The sequence below is a fragment of the Symphalangus syndactylus genome, chromosome 18 (assembly GCF_028878055.3).
Source record: "Symphalangus syndactylus isolate Jambi chromosome 18, NHGRI_mSymSyn1-v2.1_pri, whole genome shotgun sequence".
In the NCBI taxonomy this organism is placed as follows: Eukaryota; Metazoa; Chordata; class Mammalia; order Primates; family Hylobatidae; genus Symphalangus; species Symphalangus syndactylus.
In genome coordinates, this window is record NC_072440.2 from 45,829,725 (window position 1) to 45,856,393 (window position 26,669).

General features: G+C 39.3%; 1 protein-coding gene and 1 non-coding gene across 4 annotated transcripts in view; both read left to right on the forward strand.

Moving 5' to 3' along the window:
• ARL15 (ADP ribosylation factor like GTPase 15) overlaps nucleotides 1-26,669 on the forward strand; it is a 430,737-nt gene that overhangs the window by 380,982 nt on the left and 23,086 nt on the right. The window lies entirely within an intron of this gene.
• On the forward strand, nucleotides 20,674-20,777 carry LOC129468681 (U6 spliceosomal RNA). The gene has a single exon (XR_008652762.1). It is a non-coding gene; the product is annotated as a U6 spliceosomal RNA (small nuclear RNA).

Here is a 26,669-nt window from a genome sequence, read left to right on the forward strand (position 1 = left end):
TTGCTATTGCCAGCCACTTGCTCAGATCTCAGAGGCTTCATTAACTTCACACTGACACTGTGTCCAGTGTTACCTATAACCAATATAGCACTGAATGATAAAGACCACAAACATTGGCTTTATCCTGCTTTCTGTTTCCAAATTTGGCTTTCACCCAGTACTCTTGATCAAGGCACGGAGTCTTCCAGAATGTTTATAATTTCATAGTACCACTTCATTGGCGTAAATTCATTCCTCAACCCAGATGGTGATCCGCTTAGAAGGTTTTTTTCTTCGTTGCTTATTTGTCATTTAGAAAGCCTGAGATTGGGAATAGTAGGTCCATTTTGTAACTGGCCTTTGTGCCAGAGGTAAAAAGCCATTGGCAAGGCTCTCCTCTGAAGGGGGAGCTGTTGGCAGGGCTAGGGGCTGGTGGGCGTTGCTTGGTTCCGTTTGGTTTACACTCCCTTGGGGGAATTTGTACCCAAAACTTTTTAAGTTTAGTTTTCTACTGCCTTCTCTCACCTTCCCCAAAAGCATATGTTTTCTGCATCCTTTATCCTGATTCTCTCTTAATAAGCGGAAGTTCCCTTCCTTATAAGGTTTAAATTTGTTTGAAAACACTCATGCCTATTTTTCTGTAATGTAGCAATATGTGGGCACTGAGGCTGTCCCTTCTTAGTTTGTCAAGTTAATACAAATGCCAGTTTACAATACTAAATTTTCAGACCCAGCAAAGTGTGAACTAATTTCTAGAAACCGTGCATTATGTAAAATAATCATAAATGTGAGTGGCCGCCTAAGGCCAGTAACTGATTTAGGGTAGGCCTGGCCTATCCACAAGTATTTTTTGAATTAAATAATTACTGTGCCAGATGGGCAGGGAATACAGATGATATATAAGTCCCAAGCCCAAACCTGTAACCTACAGGCTTACTTGAAAGACAGTTATTGAAAAAAGCAAACACAAACAAAACCTACTTACTGGAGTTGAGACAGAGAGAGGCTTGTGGGCTAAAGTAAGAAGAAATGAAATGTCTGACCCCTACTTATTCTCACTGTGTTTGGTTTTAGTTGGGTATTTATGCTGTTGAGAAAGTAGCAATGTACTATGTAGGAAAAGGTACATAATTTTTTATATTATTCCTATGGTAAATGGTGGAAGAAAGTAAAGGTGCCGAAGATGAGAGAGGTGGGATTGGATCTGGTAAAGGTGTTGACTTCTGTGGCTTCCTTTAGGAGGAAGATCCAATTTGGTCATGCCTGCCTAATGCTGAGACTATTCTTAAAGCTTCAATATAATAATAACAAAGAAAAGCAAGCTTTCTAACAATTTGTAAAGGACTGCATCAGGCACACCATCTACCTTGATGGGATTAAATTACTTAATTTTTCCTTAAATCTTTCAGCAAAACAAAATGACAGTAATTTGCTTTAAACAGTAACAAACTGTTTGTGTCCTACGTACATCTTTTCTAAGTGGTAAGAACATCATTTAGACAATAATTGGTGTGAATAGCCCCCTGTGTCATGCAGTGTGTGGACTATTGGGCTAGGAGAAGCAACCCTAGTTGGAGGAAAGATGAAATTGAGATATTTTCCCTACTTTTTTTCATAATAATATATATGCTGTTTGCTAATAGCATACGTGAATAGTATATAGCTATTATTACTCTTTCTTCCTCTTTGTAGGCCAAATAAAGCTGACTTTAAACATTTATGTTGATAAGGATTTAATTCTGAGATTATTTATAATCACCATTTATGATTGATGAAGGCATTAATTTAACCTTTCCCTTGACTCAATTGTTAGGAACATTATCATGTATTCTTAGGAATCCTTTATAGATAAAAAATAAATAAAATCATGGAAAGTGAATGTAGTGCCCAGAATTCCTCAAAGAATCTGTAACACAGTCTTTCCAGTTAGAGCTAAACTACTTCTATTTCAAACTGATTTCATGAAATTAAATTGGTATATATACAGCTTAATTCCCTCTACCGATCTGCATCTTTTCTATAGGGAAACCACTTGAATTAACAGTGTCCAGAGGTCTGATGCTGGATAATGTAGAGGAAACTGTGGTTTCCTCCTCAGTTTCCTGTTCATAGGAATGTCCTCTGTAGTCAGCATGTGCATGAATCGACCACCAAAAATATTCCCCTGGAGTGTTGAGCAACCTAGAGTGTGTTCTGTAATGACTTCGCTTTGAAATGATCTCTAATTCCACAAACAATACCTCTGCCTCCTTTCTAACAAATATCTCTCTTACACCTAGGAGAAGTGATGTCTATTTTTACAGAGTATTTATCAGGCTTATTGAAAGTTACATTATATGCGGAAAGGTTTATCCATGGATGGGAAATTTTCTCTCTTTCAAGTGACCCTTTCCTTCTCAGACTGTTTGGTGATACCAAATTCAAGCTGCCCTGATGATACCCTCTCAGGTGACCAAGAAATGTTGGCAGGTTTTTAGTAACGGGAGGAGAAGCCATAGGCTGCTTGGTTAAGATGGAGGTCTTTAGGTAACATTTAAGAGATAAAATAATAAAAGGTGTGTCTGTCTCTTCACTTCCCCTCCGTGGTAGCCAATTGCAGTATATATTGGCTGGGAAGAAGCAACTTGTGTGGGTATGTGATTTTTAGATTTATTATGAAAATGTTTTATTTTTTATTATCGTGTAAAAATTTTACTTTGAGCATTGCTGATAATCCATCTTTGTTTATGCTAGGCTCTCCAGGTATTTAATATCATTGAGCCTTAATATGAAACTCCCTATAAATTATTTGGCTTCTCGTTACTGTTTAATATAAAAAGAACCTATAATAAATGATCAGCCCCTGCTAAGAACAGAGCATAAGTAAAGAGAGTACTTCAAGTTAGCAGCAAGTGTGCCCACACTAAACTCTCTTCCTCGGCTTTCTTTCCTTTTCTACAATAGAAGAGTCCAAGCTGTCCTGTACCTTTATTTCTCATTTGCATTCTGCCACACCATTGCCTTATAAGGGGGACTTTGACTGAGAAGCCAGATTGGCAGGTGCATCCGCCCCTGATGGTGTGAACCACATATTTATGGTAGTCCATTGGACCTTTCACCCTGTCCCCCATGACCAAGCTCCTCAACACTGCCATGCATGAAATACTTTGCTTTTATAATGCTGTCAGATAAGAGAATTATCTTTTTGGAACTAAATGTAATAGAAGGGCATTAATCTTGCACAATAGCAGAAAAGCTACCTTTAAAATTGTTACCAATTTCTGATTCAGTTCATTGGTAAAAATATTTATAATTATTTGCTAGCATACATGAGTAGTGGACAAATGATAGTATTATAGTTTTCACTATGCTCATCTTTAAATAACAATCTCGGGGTAGTGTAAAGGACACACAATTATCGTGACTTCTGTTTGACCCACAAAAGAAATGCATATTCAGGTCGTACTTTTCTCAAATGACTACAACCACCAATACTTTACATAACTCTTGACTTTTCAGGGCAGGGCATTTAGCTTTAAAATACTCCCATTGAGGGAAAAATAATATTTACCCTCATTTCCTCCCTCTGTCCCTTTTCCCTTCTATCTAACCAATCTGCATGCTTTTATGTATTCCTTTTTTTTTTTTGGAACTTATTTTCTATCTGGAATGCTTATCTAAACAAAGAGTTAGATGGCCTTGATAAGTGAGACTAATGGAATCGTTTCCCTCTAACTTCGTAAAAACTTTAAGGATTATCTTTCTTGAGTTCTCTGTATTTCTGTTTTAGAAGAAAAGAACAAAATTTCAGAAATGAGATTATAGTGCTTTTGCTAAAGTATAAATACGTGGGCCCTATACAAACTGGCAAATTCGTTAGTCTTAAAGCAGACATCCAAGCTATTGTTGGTGTTTGGATGACACCATTTTCGCAGTAGGAAACCATTTCATTCTGAGTGTGGAATTGGCATTGGTTAACGCAGTGAGTTTTATGTGGTATAAACACCTGGAAGTGAGAGAACAGACAGCACAGAAGCTCTGTGGGGTCTCTCCTGAGCATTGTATAATATTCTTGAACCAATCACCTGACAGCCACTTCCTGGAATAACAATGTCCTTGTTAAATTTTTTTCAAGTTTATCCCATAAATATGTCCATATACTTGAGGGCAGGAGGATTAATATGAATGGATATTAGGGGAGGGGGAATGATTATGAATGGGTATCAATATAATTAGTAGAATTTGGGTACCTGGCTCTATTTATTTGTAAAAGTCCTCAGAATGGAGTCTCAATTTATGCCTCGCACTTATAAAGGGTATTTGGCAAAGCCTCTTCCTCTCTTTAACCTGAAGTGATCTGCTGAATTTTAATCCTTTATCCACACTTCATAGCAAGGTTGGAGAACTGAAAGTAAAAAGAAAGATCTGAGGAGCTGAAGGATCCTTTTAGAAAGATCATGGCTAGGACGGTGACACTGATTTTCTACCAAAATGCCTACATTTACTTTGCAGTTAAAAAAACATTAATCCAAGTGATAATCCTAAAATGCTACCCTCATTTAATATCTAAACTACCTAAGCAACCATAAATCATACACTTCTCCAGGAACCTTTTCTGACATTCAAAGTCAGCTATCCAAATCTTAACTCTAATCAAGTCCATCGCAAATCCTGTCTCCTCCATGAAGACTCCAGTAACGTTAGTTACCATCAGTCTGGCTCTGTGCTGAGAATGAGTGTGGAGATCAATAATATTCACTGACATTTATGCAGTGCCTCCTACCTGCCAGGCACTGAGCTAAATAAATTCTTTACCTCTCACCTAGTCCACACAATAGCCTTAAAGATACATGTTATTATTAGCACCATCTTACAGATGAGGAAGATGAAGCTTGGGGTGGTTAAGGGAAAGAAACATCCAGGGTCACAGAGTTAGTAAAGGGCAAAGTCAGACTTTGAACCCAGCCTGTCGGGAGTCCAGAGACCACTTCCCTACAGGCTGCCTTGAGTTGCTGCAGCCCTTTTTCAAATCATACATTTTTGATTTAGTGATGCTCAGTTTTCACCTCACTATACTTGATCCTTCATCCTCAATTTTTTATGTTATTTTTGATGTCCCAAACACATCTCCCAAGACCCTAAGCTCCTTGTCCATACCGTTTTTCAGAAAGCAGAACATGGTCCTGGACACATACCTAGTACGTGTGTGATCAGTACTTGCAGGGCTGCACTGAGTTGATATGGACAGTGCCAAAAATTAGGGAAGGAAATTTGATGCAGACCTAGGGAAACTTTATTCCAAAGGCTTCAAGAGGTGATTGTAGAGGAGGTGAATTGGGACCCAGGGCAGGTGCTTAAGCAGGAAATAACAGAGCCAAATGAATAACCGCTTATGAAAGAGAGCTTTTAGCTGAAGGATGAAAAAAGTAAGGGCAGCGCACATGTGTCTGAGTGCGCGTGTGTCTCCGTCTGTCTGTCTGTCCATCCTTATTTGTGACTTGGCAAGGCACAGAGCTGGGCAGGAGTGAGATGGACAGACATGCAATATAGGTAATGTCAAGGCTCCATTCTTCAGAAACATGAAGCTGATGAAGTTACCAAAAGAGAAGGATTTAGAAATTTGAGGAATTCTGTCCATCTTTGCTGTGTTGAGTTCCTATTCACGCCCTCACTGCAAGTTAGAAAATTAACAATTAAATGGAGGGTGGAAATGGTTGCACAACAATGTGAGTGTACTTAATGCCACTGAATTTTACTCCTAAAAAATAGTTGAAATGGTCAATTTTATGTTATATATATTTTACCACAATAAAAATAAAATTAAAACGGAGGAAGATATTGGGGCTGGAGAGGCTTTTGGACTTTATTTTTTTAAAAAAAAGGTCTTGGTGACTGAAGGTTTAACCAAATAGTTCAACATGTGAGGTCTTTACCTTTAGGCATGTTGTATTCTTGTTCTGCTGAATTTTGTGGGGGGTTTTCCTGGCCCGTTGAACAACTTCCTTTGGAAACCTATTTCATAGGTCCATACAGAATAGTATCTTCTAGTGAGCCAAAGTAGAGGGAAAGAAGAGCATGGATGGCAGAGAGAGAATCATTCTCGTGAAGCTGGGTGGCAGAAGGATTTCTGTAAGATTGGGTATCAGTTTCAGCTGAATGGTTTTTTTGATTGGCGTAGAACAATTTGAAGAAGAGGAAGCCAATCACTGTCAATTTGCTATCCTGTCAATTCCTTTCCCTTCTCCTATCAACTGCATTGCCCAGGCTCCCTGACCCTTATGCTTCTGATTTGCTCTGGCCAGGGAGGGACAGACAGAATTTTGAGGGGAAGAAGGACAAGTATGGGAGAAATGAGAGATATTCTTACCTGTCTGTGCTTTGCATGAAGTGGCTGGGGTGGGGGACTTTTTCCCGCCATGGCTGCATGTCCTCCATGGCTTCATCTGCCCACTAGACAGCCCTTTCTTCCATGGTCCCAGATTCCACTGGGCAGCCCCTGCCATGGTCCCAGGTCTCACCAGATGGCCATGACTCCTATGATCTAGTAAAGACACCTCCTCCCCGCATCCCTGCAGCCCTGTGGGCGTTAGTGGCTTCCTGCAATCTCTGAATGGCTTTACTATCTTGGTTGAGACTCTTAGTACTTCTGTCACCTGTGTGACCAGTTTTCTGTATTACATTCCTTAGCTTGGAATAACTGGAGTGGTTTCTGTTTGCCTGATACAATAAGATACTTGGATTGCGATGATGTATCTTCTTTAGGTGTTTTTACAATGTCTTTATTTCAGTGTATAGCTAGTAAAAAAAAAAAAAAAGAAAAAAGACTAAGGACATAGAGGTTCATAACAATATATAATTGGTAGACCCTAACCCTTGTTTCAGTCAGAGAATCCCTCCTATATTTACGATACATATTTAAGTTCTTTGTAAGATATCATTTGAAAAACAGGTTTCACTGCTTAAAAACAAAGTTTTTTTTTGTTATTATTTTTGTTTTTTTTAAAGACAAGATCTTGCTCTGTCACCCAGACTGGAGTGCAGTGGTGTGATCGGTGCTCACTGCAACCTCGAATTCCTAGGCTTCAGCAATCTTCATGCCTCAGCCTCCAGACTAGCTAGAACTACAGGCACATGCCACCATGCCCAGTTAAAAAAAATTATATATATATATATATATATATATATATATATATATATATACACACACACATATAGTACAGATGAGTGTCTTGCTATATTACCCAGGCAGGTCTCGAACTCCTGACCTCAAGCGATCTTCCCGCCTTGGCCTCCCAAAGCACTGAGATTACGGGCATGAGCCACTGTGCCCTGCCCCAAACCTCACTTAATGTATGAAAGGCCAGGCACAGTGGTTCACGCCTATAATCCCAGCACTTTGGGACACCAAGGCAAGAGGATCAGTTGAGTCCAGGAGTTCAAGACCAGCTTGAGCAACATAGCAAAACCCTGTCTCTACAAACAGTAAAAAAAATTAGCCAGGCATGGTGGCATGCAGCTGTGGTCCCATCTACGAGGGAGGCTAAGGTGGGAGGATCACTTGAGCTTGGACATTGAGGCTGCAGTGAGCCATGATTGCACCACTGCACTCCAGCATCGGTGACAGAGTGAGACCCCATCTCAAAAAATTATAAAAATAGAATTATGAAACTGTAGGTTTTTAGATGTCCCAAGTTAGGAAGTAGCACAAGAAACAAAGAAAAATTCAAGAAAAAAGTTGAAGTGTCTGCAATATAGGACAAATGAATAATTTTTTTTTAATCTTGAAAATTGAAGCTTGGGAGGAAACAGATTTTATTAAAGGCAGTGAAGGAGACTTCTGTGAAAATGCTAAAAGACGCTTATAAGCACCTTTTGAAGGAGTTGAATTCTTTATTGTGTATAATATGCCTAACTTAACAGTTTTCTAATTTGAATGTAATTCCTTCCCTTCTCTGTAAATTTATAAATATTGATTGAGGTATTTGGGGCTCCCAAATTACATTGTATTTGATAAGAATTGAAAGAAAGACCAGGAGCTATTAAAAAGAAGAGAGCCAAATGAATGCATATACCTCCTCCTTGGGAGAGAACCAAAGTCCCTGTGTACCCTTGTTAGGCCAAAGACAGTTTGGTTGCTGTCCAGAGTTGGGAGGAGGGGCAGGGGGAGTTACGGTGAGCAGCCTTTAAGTGAGAATGAAAAATGAAAAACAGTGTGGAATTGGCACTGAGTAGAAAGAAAATTGGACTAAATGTTAGGAGTCTAGGTTCGTGCCCTCAACCCTCCTAGCCAACTTTGGCTTTAGTCATTCTCAGTCTCCTTAGCTGTGAAATGAGAGGGTTGAAATAGATGATTTGTAAGTCCCCTTCTGGCTCAAAAATTCTGACTTTAAGAAGATCTTTTCTGTATGAGTTTTTTGGAATGAATCTTATTTTCAATTTATCTAAACAGTTTTAAAGTGCTGTTTAGAATAATTAAAGTAACACTAAGAAAGGCTTGAAAAGTAATCAACAAAATTGGGAATATCTCCCATAATGTGGCTTGTGTGACAATCTGCTAAAATTTTTTAAGCTAATAAAAGTAAAAGACAACACCAAATGAATGCTTTTTAAGAAAGCTAAGGAGACATAATGGCAACTTTCCAAAAGCTGCTAAAGCTCTCAGTCTGCTCCTCCCAGCTGTTACTTCTCAAGGTGCTCATGCGCCTTCGGAAATCTGACACAATGTCAGACAAATACCTTTCTCCCGACACGTTTATTACCTCCTTTTCCTGAAAGTCATAGTCTAACGCCAGGAAGAGAACTTATAGTCATGTCTCATTTATCTTCCACGTTCTGCTTTCTAATTGAAAATTTTCCTTCAGCGGTTTTTCAAATCAGATCTTAAGCTTTAATTACAAGTCGTTATAAGTCTTTTAACTTTACAGTGTTTACCTGGTCTGAAAAATAATCAGGTTTTTTTTTTAATTTTTTTGAGATGGAGTCTCACTCTGTTGCCCAGGCTGGAGTGCAGTGGCGCGATCTCAGCTCACTGCAAGCTCCACCTCCCTGGTTCATGCCATTCTCCTGCCTCAGCCTCCCGAGTAGCTGGGACTACAGGCGCCCGCCACCATGCCTGGCTAATATAATCAGGTTTTTAAAAATATATTGTTTAAAAAATAAAACTTGATAAGTTTTTTAAATATTATGAGATTTTTATTTTGACATGCTCAAGAATATACCAGAACCAAAAGAATTTCATTTAGGTTGAAAAGAATCAGTTTAGTTTACTAGTAAAGGAGATGCCTTTAGGTAAATCATGCTTATTTGAGAAAGCTTTGTGCATTTGACAACCTATTATATTTGTGCATCTGACAACATCCAGCAATTATACAGGATGTATAATTCATCTCTAGAACTCAAAGATCATTTTACCAAGTAGCCCTTCACCAAGAAGGGGGCAATGGGGTGGGGACAGGGAACAGCCTGACCCTCTGAAGCAACTGCGTCATATTTTATGCAGATGTAAAGTTTTATGGTCTTCAAAAATTAGACCACAAATACAAACTTGTGTTTCAATTTGGAGAGGCAAAAGCACTTTGTTTCTGGTGTGGGAGGTGATTGTTTGTTTAGAGTTTCAGGAGTTCCATCCTGGCTCACCCTTACCAGTGGCAGCCATTGAAGACCAGAGCCCGAATGATGAAGGGGCAGTCATTCTCCAAAACTTGCTTGCCCTGAGTTTGAAGTTCCCTGTCTCTTGAGAAGACTTCTTTAGGGTGTAGATTATAGACTCTCCTCAAAAAGGCCACTTTTTAAAAATTAATCATCAAAATAAGTGAAAGTGTGTATAGATCACTTCTATTTTCTGTATAAGTTTCTCAAAACATGCTCTGTATACACTGGTTGTTCAATAAATGTCAGTCAGTCAGCAGCATTTATGGAGTGCTGTTCTACTTGAAATGCTCATAAAGGAAAGTGAAAGTCCTCAAGGGAATAGACGGTTTTCAGATTGTTTTTCTCTTGTGTTTCTGGTTCAGGATCTACACAGCTCAGTTGTCAGCACAGATGGAAAAGTGGCTGTCCTTTCCCTGTGGAGTTGTTGTTCACAAGTCAAGCAATATTCCATCAATGCATCACTACAGATGTACCACTTGTTAAAATATTGACGTACTGGCCCATCCATTTGAATGCCACCTGTTTCCTCCCCCCCGGGACCTCTTGGGCTGCTCCACAATTCCACAACCAAAGCAGTAATTCTTGGCTTGGTAGAGAGCCTCTAGAACTGTACTACAGCACTGCCACCAACATTCATTCTGGTTGGTTAGTGTCCATGACATACGCCATCTTTAATATCTTAAATGATCCCCTTGTACTAAACATTATCTACACAGAAAGTTAGGGGACATTCAAGAATGATTCCTCAAAGCTAATACAGTCATTGTCATTTAAAAAATAAGACATTCAAGGACTAAATGAACTGGTACAGTGATCCTTTTATGATGAGCTATTGGATTCTTCTCCTGGTCCTAGGGCAGAGACCAGGCCTGAATCTTGTTTGTATCCTCGTTACTAAACACAGGCAAGGGAATAGTGAATGTTAATTGAACTAAACGGAGCTGAATATAGACTTCAGACTTAAAGGAGAGAATGGAAGCTGAGATGGCCATACCAGAAACACAAACTAAGGCATACCAGAAGACAGTCTTTTCATTACCAAGTGGCTGCCAGCTGAGGGTCAATAATTAACTGACAAAACACATGGTGCTACTCTACAAGTTAAGTAAAACAGGAAGTAGTTTGATGAGCAGATATTGATGGATTTACCTTGTCGCTAAGGTACATATTGCTTTCAAGGTGTACATTAACTTTCGGTGCATAGCTCTGGTACGTCTGCAAAGCTGAATTCTAGAACTGAATTAGACATTTTTTGTTTTAAAAAGGAAAGAAATCTGAATAGCTCGGTGTTGAGAAGCAATATGATGGCACATAGTGATTGTCAAACTGCTCATTCCTGGTAACCCCAGCCTTGCTTTAGTCAGAGCAGTCTGCTTTTAATGATTTTTTGTTTTGTTTTGTTTTGAGACAGGGTCTCTCTCTGTCACCCAGGCTGGAGTGCAGTGGTGCAATCTCGGCTCACTGCAACCTCCGCCTCCTGGGTTCAAGCAATCCTCCCACCTCAGCCTCCCAAGTAGCTGGGACTACTGGTGCACTCCACCACACCCAGCTAAGTTTTGTATTTTTAGTAGAGACAGATTTTGCCATGTTGGCCAGGCAGGTCTTGAACTCCTGACCTCAAGTGATCTGCCTGCCTTGTGCTTTTAGTGGTTTGTACGCATTATTCTGTCACTCCCTGAGTGAAATCATCTACAAAAATTCGTTCATGTTAATTTTTACTATTCTCCATTATAATTAACGGGAAAATAAAATGTTTCTATTACTAGAACGTAAGTTCAAGGTTAAAAGCGGAAATGTCTAACACATAGGTTTTTGTACTTACATACTTACAATAGCTATAGGGGGACAGTATACCCATGGGTAAGAACATGGGTCCTGAAGTTTCACTGACCAAGGGCAGAATGTCAGTTTCTTCACCCGTTAGCTTCTTGCTCTTGAACAAGTGACTTACCTCTCTGAGCCTCTGTTCCTATATGAGTTAAATGCAGGTGATAATACATTACCTGACAGAGCCGCAATGAGAATTAAGTGATGAAATGTTTCTGTATTAGAGTAATACAGTTGCTATAAAGCCTACAATCTCGATGTCTTGACACTGTAAGTCACCTCACAGTCCAATATGGTCAGTGGGGGCATTCTGCTCCTTGTAGTTATTCAAGGACCCTGATGTCCTCTATCTTGTTCTGCTCTCCTCTAGGTCCTTGGGGCTACTTTATTCAACACTTATGAAAAGGGAGAGGACTGTGCGCACAAAAAGGGGGCATCACAAAAGTTTAGTTTGGGCCAGGCCTGGAGGTTGTGCACATCAGTTGTGCCCCCACTCCCAGGACTCAGTCACCTGGCCACAGCCAACCCTGGCAAAGGCTATGAATTGTAGTGTAGCCTTTTGCCCTGGAAGAAGAGGAGGACACAGATACTGCTATGCACTAGCTATCTAAGGCACTCACCACAGTGCCTGGCATGTCGTAAGTAGGCAGCTCCTTTTATTTATTTATTTATTTATTATTTTTTAATAGAGACAGAGTCTCACTATATTGCCCAGGCTTGTCTCAAACTCCTGGGCTCAAGTGATCCTCCCTCCACAGCCATCCCAAAGTGCTGGATTGCAGGCATGAACCACTGCACCTGCTGGCAGATACTTTTTTAAAAAAAATTCCAGAAGCACCAGGCAGCAGCCACAATGATGCTCACCATTTGGCAGTTGCTCAGTGACTGTGCAAATTATCCTGAACCCATAAAAGCACTCACTTTGTGTTGAAGAGCCATTTTTTAACAAAATGACAAGAACATATGTTATGAAAGGCAACCAAGCAAGATATACACCAAGTTGAAACCATGAATGAAAAACATAGTGTGAGACCCTATCATCATGTCTTCAATTACCCTCCAACCCTACATATATGGGGGGAAAGTTTCTAAAATTGGACTACTCTACCAAAAATAAAATAATAATTTGGGTAAAATAGACCCCCAAAAGTTATGAAGGTACTTATGGGAAGGAAGGATTGTTCAGGGCTTTAGCATGAGACTTTCATTTTTTAAAAAAAGTTATTCACATATTACAGCTTTCTATTAAGTAATTATAAACTTTATTCATAAAGCTACCAATTTTTGAGCACCTACTCTGGGCAGTCACTGTGCTAAATAGTTTACCTATATTTGTGCCCAGTCTATGCCCAAAGCCTTCAAAGACAGCTGTTATTCCCTTATTTTAAAAAATTAGGAAGCTAAAGGCATTTATTGACTCGTCAGTTCAAGATTACTTGATTAGAAAATGGCAGGACAGTGATCTTTCTAGTTCAAGTTGCACAGCTCTGATACAAGGAACAAAAGCAACAATTCAAACACCAATGTCACTGGTTGCTATGAGAAACGAGTGAGCTGATCCATACACATGGTATTCCAGGTACCCAGCATGGAATAGTAGGTGCTCAATAAAGGTTAGCTCTGTCTGCCTCCCCTTGTTCCCTCCCTGTTGCCATTCAATAGAAATAGACCATGGCAGCAGCTGCTGCAAGTCTTTCGCCTTAATCTGAGCTGTTTATTCCGAATGCACACACAGGCATGCTCAAACCTTTCCTTTTTTTCCTTTCCCATCCTGTTTTGTTTCCCTCAATCACTTTCTTCTCACTTGTATTATTGTTTATAGAAAGCACTAGGTTGATCTTTTTTCTTGTCTTCATAAGAAAGGTGAATGTATTTCTACTGCTCTGTACTCCGCTGGAGTGTGAGTTCCCTTGGCAGGAGCACAGATGATTTTACAAGGGGTAGCTAGTGTTACATTTGTAGATTCTACCATGAATATTTACGGTTCTGCAAACCATTCTGCATTCATTTCAATGGCTTCCCTAATTCCTTCCAAGTTGAGAAAATCTGATGGGGAGGGCTTTGCTATTTACTACTCAGTATATTGGATAACACGTTTGGCACACACCTCGTAGACTTAAGATGTAGTATTTGAATTTGTTAAGGAAAACTGTATGACTGCTGATCTTTGCAATATGGTTCCTGTTTTCACAGAGATTGGCAGTGATCTATAACAAAAGCCTTGATAGGGAGGTGTTATGAGGGGTGTATTATGTCCTGTACAGTTGCCCAGTGAATGTTCACTCACACCTGGTGTTTATAAGATAAACCATTGAAATTTTCCTTCCCAATGACAGACAAAACCAGTGGAGGAAATAAAAAGCCCAGTAGAAATCTAGAAGTTATAAAATAATTGTATATCTCCTTGTACTAATTTTAATTGTGTAATTAGATTGTAGATTTCATGTTGTTACTTTTCAAGTTTAATGGACCTTCAAAAATAATGCAGCTTTTTTTTTTTTTTTTTACTGTCAACCTCACCAAATTACAAGATAGATTTCAAAATCTCATCTTTTATTTCATTTGCTAACTGTCAATGGTCTGTGTGGCATAACCTTAAAGCCAGATTTTAAGAGCTTCATATTTATTAGTGTGCAGTCTCTATTTGTATTTTTAAGCCTGTCAACCTTGGATAATTGTTGAAATTCTGCTGAGTTTGAGAAGCTTTGTTTTCCATGTCCCCCCAAATCTAAATCACTCTCATCTCTCATTATCACATTTATGTAAATATTTTTAGATTATTATGCAATTGACAGATACCTCTAAAATGTCTGATTTCCGGCTGACAGCAGTGACTTACACCTGTAATCCCAGCACTTTGGGAGGCTAAGGTGGAAGGATCACTTAAGCCCAGGAGTACATGACCAGCTTGGGGCAACATAGTGAGAACCCCCCCATCTCTACTAAAAATAAAAAAAAATTAGCCAGGCATGGTGGTGCACATTTGTTGTCCCAGCTACTCAGGAGGCTTGGGCAGGAGTATTGCTTCAGCCCAGGATGTCAAATTTGCAGTGAGCTATCATCACACCACTGCGCTCCAGCCTGGGCAACAGAGTGAGACCCTGTCTAAATAAATAAATAAATAAATAAATAAATAAATAAAATCTGCTTTTTCTAAATTGGTTTTCTATATTTTCCTTCTCTCGACAACTTCTCTGCATTATTTCTTAATTCATTAGTAGTTATGCACTTGGGCATCTAGTGTTCTTGGCTGTGGTACAAACTGAAGCCTCAGCTATCTCATGGCCATATGTTCTTATTGCATATGTCGTATGATTTCTAAGAATGGGAAATTCAGAGCCTCTTTGAGCCTGAGTTTAAGATAGACAACTCAGAATATGAAATATGTGTAAGCACAATACTGCCTTGTGTCTATTTACGAAAAGCGTTTTGAGGAATGCAGCTTCAGTTTTGATTGCCAGTGTATTCCTGGCAGACTCATAAAAATAGGGAGCAAAAGGGCCCCCTTCACCCCTCTGGTGAAGGAGTTTGATAGATGAGGGATTAGAGCAATGTTAAATCCTTCTAGAGGCAATGCAAAGAAGATATCCTGCAGCTTGAGTATCAGAAAAGGTTAATCTTCACTGCTCTTCTCAAGCCAGAGACTTGAAGAGCACTGTTTCCTGAATCAATAAGGATTTAAGGAAATAAACTGGTCACATTTGTAAAAAGAGATCTATTTTCTGATGTGTAGTCCCCAGAATGGGAGCGGGAGGTGGGGTTGTTTTCTTAATTTGTCTGCTCTGTGAAGGCAGAGACTTTAGATTTTATGTGTTTGGTTAGTGCCTACGGAGTATATGTAGATGCCTAATAAACACTGTGATGATAATGTTGAGGGATTGAGGGAACGTTCTCAATTTGAGCTTCTATTTCTGAAGAATGAAACCCTTGTCTAAAAGGTGTCTGTATCTTATCTCCACTAGGGGCCCATCCAGGCTTGGGCCAATGGAGTAATTCTCCATCAAATCTTCTGTGTTCAAATTCCTGGGAGAATTTTTTGATGATTCAATCTATTGGTATGTTTCACTAACCTTCATATCTGAAGTGATATCAGAGACACCCTTCATGAGTTGCAGCTCTCAAATAAGTTGCTACAATTGGACCTAAAAGGCTTTTCTCAGGCAAGTCCAGGTATCCACTTTCCCTTATCTGCTTACTTTCAGGGGCCTTCCAGAGAACAAATGGCTGGTCCTTTTCCAAGGGGACAGATTTTCCTACCTGATGCTTTTGTTCTCCAGCAAGAAAAGAAAATGAAAACTGTTGTCTTCCCCTAGGATATTGAATCCAGAGTAAACTGAAGCTTTGTGTGTTTCTTTGTAGTGGTTTCCTTCATATATATATGAATAGAGTGATTACTGAATATCGGAGGTTTGGGCTAGAGGTAAACCATCTCTTTGATATGCAGAGCAAAATGAAATGGTAAAACATCAAATGTTGGGATGTTTGAAAGAGTTTCCTACATGACCTGTCGGGTCTTAATTTGCTCAGAGTAATGCCTTGGGCCTTCTTGTGTTGTTAATAGCCTTTAGGAGAAATTATGTTGGAGGCTGTATCAATCATCTGGCATTTTTCTTGTTTCATACAAGATTCCCTGTACCCTTATCTTTCTAACACAATATTCTAGATTAGCTGTGTATTTGCTGGGCAGGCTTAGTACTGATGCCTTAAAAGAACATGTCACCTGCCCCTGTCTTAGTAGGCACTTTCCAAATAATAATAATAATACTTTGTGTTCTGAAACCTAATTTTCTTTCTTTCTTTCTTTCCCCCCAACATTTATTTTAGGTTTAGGGGGTTACATGTGCAGGTTGTTTTCCCTGCAGCGGGTAAATTGTGTGTCACTAGGGTTTGGTGTACAAATGATTTTGTCACCCAAGTAGTAAACATCATACCCAATTAGTACTTCAAGTTTCACTCTCCTCCCACCCTCCATCCTCAAGTAAGCCCTGGTGTCTATCGTGGAACCTAATTTTCTGTTTCTTTTTTTTTTTGTATTACATTTTGACTCTTCACCTGGACACAACCACATTGAGATTAAGGTATTCTCTGAATTAAATCTGTTCTCGGTATTTTATGAGTAAGTTTAGAATTTCAGGTCAGGTGCAGTGCCTCACGTCGGTAATCTCAGCACTTTGGAAGGCTGAGACAAAAGGATCGCTTGAGCCCAGGAGTTCAAGACAGTCTCTCTACAAAATATAAAAATAAATTAAAAAGCCAGGTGCAGTAATGTGCGCCTGCAGTCCCAGTTACTTGGGAGGCTGAGATGAGAGGATCACCTGAGCCCAGAAGGTCAAGGCTGCAGTGAGCTGTGACCATGCCACTGCACTTCAGCCTGAGTGAAAGAGCAAGTTTTAGAATTTCTACCTTGGAACAGAAGCCAAATTGGGAACCAAGAGGCGAATCACTTAAAGTCACCTGACAAATCAATAACCAACTTGAAATCAAGTCGTTTCTCTTTCTTACTTGCTGCAATGAAGTTTAAAATATATGTTGCCCTGGTGGAGACTGTTTGTCTTGGATCAACATCATCCTAAAGAAAAAGGGTAAATTTGACAGGGATGCTTATTTTACATTTCTTCCTTTCGCTTTTTCAAGTTTTTACAACTAAAATAAATGAATAGTGTGGCAGCTGGAATAGAAATCTCTTACTGATTGGGCCATAAAAGTGGGAGCTTTCAGAAACAGCCTATTCTCCACAAAATAAAATAACCTAGACATTGTCCAAACTGTTTAATGCTAGACTTGAGAACTATAGTTTTAAAGCTTCTTTTGCTATGGATTTATTATCATTTATAAATATTACGAATTTTCAAATGAGTTAGCAACTATCAAGACAGGTAAATCTCACACCCTCTTCTGTGTTCCCACAGCCACTTTTATACATACCTTGTTATAATTATTGTCTTTTTCACCTAGTAGCCTACGGGTTCTTTGAGGGCAGTACCAGGTCTTGTTTATCTTTCTCTCTCACAGCACAGTGCCTTGTGTGTGATAAAGCCCCCAACAAACTGAATTAATAAAAACTATAGATCATCCTGCCCAGCCTGTTTTAGGAAGTATTCGTGTATCTCCTCCCCCCAGTAGTTTGGTTTGGTCAGCTCTGTGCCCAGCATCTCTGCTCAGAAGGCAAGGACAAGGGAGGCAAGGAGGGACTGAAATTTCTTTGGCTGACTGACCGGATGCAGTGGCTCATGCCTGTAATCCCAGCACTTTGGGAGGCCAAGGCGGGTTGATCACTTGAGGTCAGGAGTTCGAGACTAGCCTGGCCAACATGGTGAAGCCCCGTCTCTACCAAAAATACAAAAATTAGCTGGGCATGCTGGCACGTGCCTGTAATTCCAGCTACTTGGGACGCTGAGGCAGGAGAATTGTTTGAACCAGAGAGGTGGAGGTTGCAGTGAGCCCAGATCACACCACTGCACTTCAGCCTGGGCGAAGAAGCGCGAGACTCCATCAAAGGAAAGAAAGAAAAGAAAAGAAAGGAAAGAAAAAGAAAAAGATGTTAAAAAGAAAGAGAAAAGAAAACAAGAAAAGATTCCTTTGGCTATTCTCATTAGCAGCTCATTCAATTCCATTCAGTGAACGCTCTGAGCATCTGCCCCACTGCAGGCCTTGCTCCAGGTGTGGAATTCGCCAAGATGAGTGAGAGGATCTACTTTGGGCAAAGCTCTCTGAGCCTTGAGGTCTGTCTTCATCCCAAAGAATTTGTACTCTAGCAGGGGAGAGGGGAAATGAATGGACGAATATTTATGTATTCCTTGGGTTGAATGAGCAGTCAATTCTTCAGGGAAGGGAAAGCAAGGAAAACAGAGAAGAGAAGTGACGGGAAGGGAAGGAGGTTCCAGAGTGGATCAGGTGGATAAGTAGCAGTCTTGAAGTGTGAAAATTGATACATGGTGTATTTGGGGAGACAGCAAGCACTTTAAGGCATAGTTTCAAGTAGGGTTGGGGCTTAAGTTGTTTAAGTGAGAGGAATTTTTTTTTTCCTTAAGGCTTTCTACATGATTTAGATTGTGAATCTTTGGAGGATAGACTGCTGTACCACCAAGCTTTCCTCAGAGAAGGAGATCAAAAACAATGAGAGATTTAAATGTAATGAACTAATACAGAACTATAAAGTGTATGTGTGTGTGTGTGTGTGTGTGTGTGTGTGTGTGTGTAGGCCCGTGAACTTGCTAATTTCACTTCCCTTTCCTTGTCCTGTCCACTCTCTGGTATATATAAATAATGACCTGATTAAAACACTCACAGAAGGGAAGAGGAGATAAGGAGGAAGAAGAAAAGTTTATGTTCATTCTAAACCCTCAGGTGCTGTGATTTCAGGAGGGAAGAGGCTGTTTATAAGTAAATAAATATACACACACATATAATAATTGTACTTCACATGTATATAATAACTGTACTTCAAGATAGTGTGAACACTTGCAAAGATACAGGTTAAATACCATTACAGTGATAAAACCAAGGGACTACAGTATCTCAGAGAAGGAAAATCTCACCTTCAGCTATTGTGATTAGAGATTGAGAAGTAGCGTTTGAATTGGGTCTTAAGCACAGATAGAAATTTAGTTGAGGTCATAGTAGTAGTAGAATAGTGCCAGGTACTATTCTGAGCACTTTAATATTCTAATTCAGTTGAGCCTCACAATGAACCTTGTGATATAGGTATTATTGTTCTTGTCATTATTATTATACCCATTTTCCAAATTAGAAAACTATGAACTAGAGCAGTTAAGGGACTTACCCAAAGCCAAACAGTTAGTAAGTAGTAAAAAGGGGATTTGAACAAAGGTAGTTTTGGCTTCAGTACAGTGAAGTAGCTAAACTACCACTCACAAGAAACAGGACAGAGGGCCTTCTAGCAGAAAGAACTGTCTTGGGCAAAGAGCTCATATTTGGGAAGGGCAAGGTGAGTTCAAGGAGTGACTAAACTCAGTTTGGCTAGAAAGTTAAGGGGATAGGATCTGAGAGTATTGAGAGATGACAACCCTGCTTTGTTTTGTTTTGTTTTGTTTTGTTGAGACAGGATATCACTCTGTTGCCCATGGGGAAATGCAGTGGTGCAGCCTTGGCTCACTGCAACCCTGCCCTCCTGGGCTCAAGCAATCCTCCCACCTCAGCCTCCCAAGTAGCTGAGACTCCAGATGCATGCCACCATGCCTGGCTAATTTTTAAAAAAATTTTTTGTAGAGACGGGGTCTCACTCTGTTGCCCAGTCTGGTCTTAAAGTCTGGCCTCAAGTGACCTTCCTCTGTCAGCTTCCGAAAGTGCTGGGATTACAGGCGTGAGCCAGCATGCCTGGCCTGACCACCCTGTTTTGAACTGTAGACTTCCCACGCATCTTCCTGCTTCATCTTCCTAGTACTTTATGCCATTGTCTAACACACTACATACTATTTTACTGGTTTATCACATTTATTTAGTCTCTCTTCATTAGAATGTAAGTAGCTAGAAGTTTGGGATTTTTCAGCTTTGTTCACCGCTCTATCTTTAGTCTCTAGAAGAGTATCTGGCATGTAGTAGGTTCCTGTTGAGTATCTGTTGAATGAATGAATGGATAAGTTGAATCCAGATCACTGAGGGTTCCACAATACTCTAGCAATCTTTAATCTCTTGGGGACCTCACATGATATGTGGGAAGCCACCAATCAACCTTGATTATATCAATGTGTCATGTGTCTGTGCATTCAGTGCTGCCCTTTGGAGGAGGGAGTGCTGCGAGATTATAGTGGAGAAATATAAAAACATTGAAAGGATTCTGTGGTTTGAAATGCTTTGTTCTACTTGCAATACTCTCAAGGAGTGGCTGCTGATGTGGACCGAGTTTTAAGGGACTTCAGGAGGCATTGCAACAAATCTCATCCCAACCCTATTGTAAGTACCTAAAGTTACATACTGTTGGATTTCACTTCCTGTTATTAATCACTGATTTTTCATTGAAAACCGCTTTTTTATTGTTACTACTAGCTCAGCATGCAGCATACTAACCAACAAGCAGCATATTTCCACTGTACACAGGCTCTTGGGCCAGACCACCACCATTGTGTTTTGCCCCCATGGCTTGGACATATTCTTTAACCTGTCTAAGCTTCGGTGTCCTAGCTCCGAAAAATGGAATAATAATAGTACTTTCCTCAATAGACTGACATGAGGATTAATGAGTTAATATATATATTTTTAGTCTTAAAAGAGTATGTGGTGCTCACTTTGGCAACACATGTACTAAAATTGGAATGATACAGAGATTAGCGTGGCTCCTGTGGAAGGATGACATGCAAATTCATAAGGTATTCCATTAAAAAAAAAAAAAGAGTCTGACACATAGTAAGGTATATAGAGACTTCGGATTGCTGGAAGGAATTATTGGAAAGGAAGGTGAAAAAGAAATGAAGGCAGATTTTATTTATCTCACAGTTTGGCCAGAATCCTATGGCTAAAGACACCTTAACTTTACTGTTTTTAGATTCCACCATCACTACCCTGAAAGATTATTTTGGAGAGTGTTGTTGGATTTGATCATGTGGCATTAAAAATGCCAGATGACCGTATGTTCTCACTCATATGTGGGAGCCAAGCTATGAGAACACAAAAGTATAAGAATGACATATTAGACTTGGGGTTTGGGGAAACGGATGGTGGGTGGTGAGGGATAAAAGACTACACATTGGGTACAGTGTACACTGCCCAGGTGATGGGTGCACTGAAATCTCAGAAGTCACCACTAGAGAACTTATTCATGTGACCAAACACCACCTGTCCCCCAAAAGCCTATTGAAAAAAAAGTTAAAGGTACTTTGGAGAAACAAGCAATTAAAAAAAATGCTATATGACATCTAACATCTGACCTATAAGACAGTAAGAACTGGACGGTACAGTTAAAATCCTATCACCTGAAAATATCGCAGTCATGGGGGAAGGAATGAGGGAGAGAAGGAATGAGAGAGAGAAGGAAAGAAAGGACGAAGGAAAGAAGGAAGGATTCTGCAAAAATGATGTTGTAAGCATCATTTATTTTATATAGTAAAACAATTGAACAGTCCCTTGGATTTTGCTATAAGAGACTTGACCTACTGATGAATTTCTTCTTACTGTGATATTCTTAAAATGTTTTAAATGAGTGAACTTCAGTTGAAGCTTCTCATACCAAGACAATTCTGATAAAACTGGAGTCCACACTCCATGGTAAAATTAAGAAGCCCTCAAAATAGTAAGAATGATTGAAGATTGGTGGCTTTCAATGAAGCTTGGTGTATTCTGTTAAGCAGTTATGCCAAGGAAAGAGATAACTGAATGTTATTGTTCAACTCCAGGTGGAGATATTACTTTATTTTTATTTTGTCTATATAGTCCACTGCTTCTGTCTACAAAGTATTTAAAGTGACTCACATGAAAATAGTAATAATAAAATATTGAAATACAAGAAGATCAGAACAAAGAGAAGGCAACTATAATAATGCTCAACCCTACTCCAATTGGTCGAATCACTTTTGAGTTTCATATTTGTTGCTCTGGGTTTTTGAAAAATGAAAGGGCAGGGGAATCATGACCTGTGACATATTATTTCTCATTATGGAAAAGAAGGAGAATTTGTCTTCCACAGGGAAAATAAAAGCTGTTCGAGCATAATTCTAAGAAGACATTTTCTTTTATATATATATATATATTTTATTATACTTTAAGTTCTAGGGTACATGTGCACAACGTGCAGTTTTGTTACATATGTATATATGTGCCATGTTGGTGTGCTGCACCCATTAACTCATCATTTAAGGCCATAATTCTAAGAAGATGTTTTCTATAGAAGACATTGAGTGATCTAATGAGGAATTCACAACATTGTTATAGTAAGCGTAGTTTTGAATTTCTTGTGGCCTTTTCTTACAGTGGCATTAAGTAACGTTGAGACCCTAGTATTGAAATGCCATAAAGTGATTTGGTAGCCTTCAGCAGGGTATACTTGAACTTCATTCAAGGATAGCATTAGACATCCTGTAGAGGAAGATGGATGATCTGGCCCTCTCAATGATCTTCTCTAAAGATTACTTCTCCCAGGAGATCTGATAAAGAGCAGGGAGTCGGAGATTTCATTTCCTGTCCGGGCCTGAAGAGCTGGTACCACTAATTCTGGAAAATCCACATATAAACATTGCAGCCCTGTGGGCAGTTGTTGGATTTTCATTGTGAAAGTTAAGAATCCTGAAGCTCTTCTGGACTGCCTGAAAGGTTGCCCACCTTCCAGAAACAGACAAACTCTTATAAATTATTATTGACTTAAAATTTAAATCTCCAAGTGCTTAGATAAGATAAAAATCCATATTTCTTAACTATGATGGTTAAAAAGCAACTATATTTGTCTGCGGCACATGAGTAGATACTACTATATGAGGAGAATGTTTATATTGTCAGCTATTGTGTGCTTCACGTTCATATAACTCAAGTTTGTCGAGCTTCCACTGTGAGCCAGGTTACCTTCTTGGATGTGTCCCTGCATACAGTGTATTTTTATTTCCTTAAATTCTCTTTTTGATGTGTTCATGTGTACGTTTTTATGTTTTTGTTTAATTTTATTATTATTTTTCTTTTTGAGATGGAGTTTCACTCTTGTTGCCCAGGCTGGAGTGCAATGGCATGATTTTGGCTCACCGCAGCCTCTGCCTACCAGGTTCAAGCGATTCTCCTGCCTCAGCCTCTCGAGTAGCTGGCATTACAGGCATGCGCCACCATGCCCAGCTAATTTTGTATTTTTAGTAGAGATAGGGTTTCTCCATGTTGGTCAGGCTGGTCTCGAACTCCTGACCTCAGGTGATCCGCCCACCTCGGCCTTCCTAAGTGTTGGGATTACTGGCATGAGCCACCATGCCCAGCCTGTATGTTTTTATTTTATTAGTTTTTTTAAAATACAAAAACTATAGTCACTTATTGTTTTAAGTCCAATTATTCAGAGATACATAAAGATAAATAAAAGTTAATAATCTTTTCCCTCTTTAATCCCCAAGGTTATTATCCAGTGTTATCAGTTTGATATGGCTTCTTCCATACCTTTTTCTGTGCTCAAATAATTTTCTTAATTGTTCAGAGCATATGTCTAAAACTTCAATGTATAATATTAGTGATTTTTTTCAATGGAGCCATATTTATTTTTGCTGGCAAGCAGGAGAAATTTTCCCCTAATTATAATTGATTTTCTATAGTGTACTTGTTTGTTTGCTCTGTCTTGAGGGAAGGGAGGGGAAACGTTATTATTACTCTCCTAAATAATTTAGAAGCTGAAGACTCCACCTATGAATGGAACTTTTCCTGTTCTGAACAGGACCAAACTTGATGGGATATGATAAGCATGTATTTTTCAAATGATGTCATCTTCCATCTGATGTCAACCTTTATGTATATGCTCATTAATTTTGAGACTAGCTTCAGTGTCACAGTATCAAATCTGAATACATCCTACACACCCTTCTCAAAAGTCAATGCTCGAATATCCTTTCATTGATCTTTTGTCAAATAGGGAAGTCATCTGGTTTACAGTGTTATTTCCTGTGCATTTAGTGAGTGTACAGAATCCCAGGAACTGCATGACCCTAAAGTTGCAAAAAAGAAACATTTTGAAAATCTGAATACAAGTGGATCACCCCTTATTGATGGAGGATACATTCCAAGGCCTCCTGTGGATGCGTGAAACTATAGATAGTACCAAACCCTTTACAGTTGTCCCTCAGTATCCATGGGGCATTTGTTCTGAGACCTTTCTCAAATAACAAAATCTGAGTCAGCGAAAGAAAATGGCGTAGTATTTGCATATTACCTATGCATATCCTCCTATATACTTTAAATTATTTCTTGATTCCTTATAATACCTAATATAATGTAAATGCTGCATAACTAGTCATGCTGTATTGTTTGGGGAATAATGATGAGGAAAAAATGTTCATTACATGTTCAGTACGTGTGCAATTTTTTTCTGAGTATTTTCAATCCACAGTTGGTTGAATCCACAGATGTGGAACTCATGGATACAGAAGGCCTACTATAGATACTATGTTTTTTTCCTATACATACATGCCTATGATAAAGTTTAATTTATAAATTAGGCACAGTAAGAGATTAACAGTAGTAACTAATGATAAAATAATTGTAACAACATACTGTAATGAAAACAAATGTGGTCTCTCTTTCTGTTTTTCAAAATATCTTTTTATACGGTACCAAGGAAAATGAAACCATAGAAAGCGAAACTGCATGTAAAGGGGGACTATTGTCTACAGTTATGACATCATTTTTGTGCCTGTGATGATGCTTGAGGATGAGAAGTCTGAAACAAGATAGTTAACTGTTGAAAAAATAGGACTGCTTTATGTGGCAATCTTAAATAGCAATCGTATCTGAAACATTTCTAGATGCCCAAAGTAATATCTGAAATACTGCGTGTAGAGGGTCTCTTCCATATTTCAGTTATTAGGCATTGCTCACACAGAGAGTAAGAATATATTAAGGAACTCGGCCGGGTGCTGTGGCTCACGCCTGTAATCCTAGCACTTTGGGCGGCTGAGGCAGGCGGATCATGAGGTCAGGAGATCGAGACCATCCTGGCTAACAAGGTGAAACCCCGTCTCTACCAAAAATACAAAAATTAGCAGGGCATGGTGGCGGGTGCCTGTAGTCTCAGCTACTCGGAGAGGCTGAGGCAGGAGAATGGCGCGAACCCAGGAGGCGGAGCTTGCAGTGAGCTGAGATTGCGCCACTGCACTCCAGCCTTGGTGACAGAGCGAGACTCCATCTCAAAAAAAAATATATATACATATATATATATATATAAAGGAACTCTTAAGCCAACCTTTCAACCTTCTCCTTGCCTATTCCCTCTAGCCTGCCCCCACCCAAGAAAACCAAATACACACATGCTCACATACACATTTGTCAGAATCTTGACTCTTAAACCCGAAGACCAATAACTATAGATATGTGTCATGTATCAGTAGGATATGACCACAAGGTATGTCTAAGAAAGCCAACTTCAGTATTCCCATTTTACAGATGGGAAAATAGATGGAATGTGGGAGGAATAGTAACATGAAGAAAATAGTTTCAAGGTATGGTGGCCATGTAGTGGTTAAATGAAAAGTAAGTCCCCTGCTAGGAAGCTGTACTTCTTGCTAGCCTCAATGAAACCATGCAAGGATGGCCATCCTTGCATGGAAACTTAAAGTAACCTGAAGGAAGAGGCAGCGGCCTCATCGCATCCAGTTGGTTAATCCCCTCTCTGTCAATCACCTGCATACAAGCTGAATAGACTATAAATTCACATTTCTGGAGCCACATGGTCAAAATAGCACTTTATATTCAGTGTGAAATTCTTAAAATGAAACCCAGCTGGCAGATGGGAAGGACTGGGGTGGGGAGGAATATTGAGTGTGCAAGGGTTTCATGATTTTCCAGAGAGCTTTTTATGCTTTGTGCAGATATAGGAATATTTTTAAACATCTATGATGCAGTACAAATGAATTTCTTAAATCTAAACTATGAGTCTAATTTATAATATTTCATAAAAACCATTAAGATAGTTATGCAAGCCATTGCAAATTCAGCCTTACCTATAAGGATAGAGTGATTGGCTCATTTAGGGAACTCTTTTCAATTCCTCCATGAATGTTAATTAATATATTATGTCTTTTAGTGCTTTGAATAAGTCCTTTGCTTAATAACATACTTTGTGAGAAAGTGAGAGGAACAAGAAAGAGAATAGTTAGTTCAGTTCACTTCCACCTCCACCTCATGTGCAGAACTTCCCCCCATTATGTTGTACCTCTTAATTGCTTCCATTTTTTTCTCTTTCGCCAGGTTTTGTAGGAGGTAAACCACATCTTGGTGATGTACAGGGCCAGTGGTCATGCTGGAACCTGTCAAACCCCCATCCCATAGTACAATGCTTTTTGTTACTGATCTAAGCCCTGCCACCTACCAGACACATTTACCGATTTATCAAATCAGATTGATAGAAGGTTGCCCCTTCTCATGGTGCCAAAAAGCAGTTCAACCTGTAAGTAGGTTACTACATATTTGGTGTCCATGACTTCATATAAGAAGTCAGAATTCAAGTATTTCAGCAGCTGCAAGAGATTTCAGCACTTCCACATGTTTTATGAAAACTATAATTGACTTGCTAAAAAGTGTGCAGGTTATGTGTGTTGTATGGATAG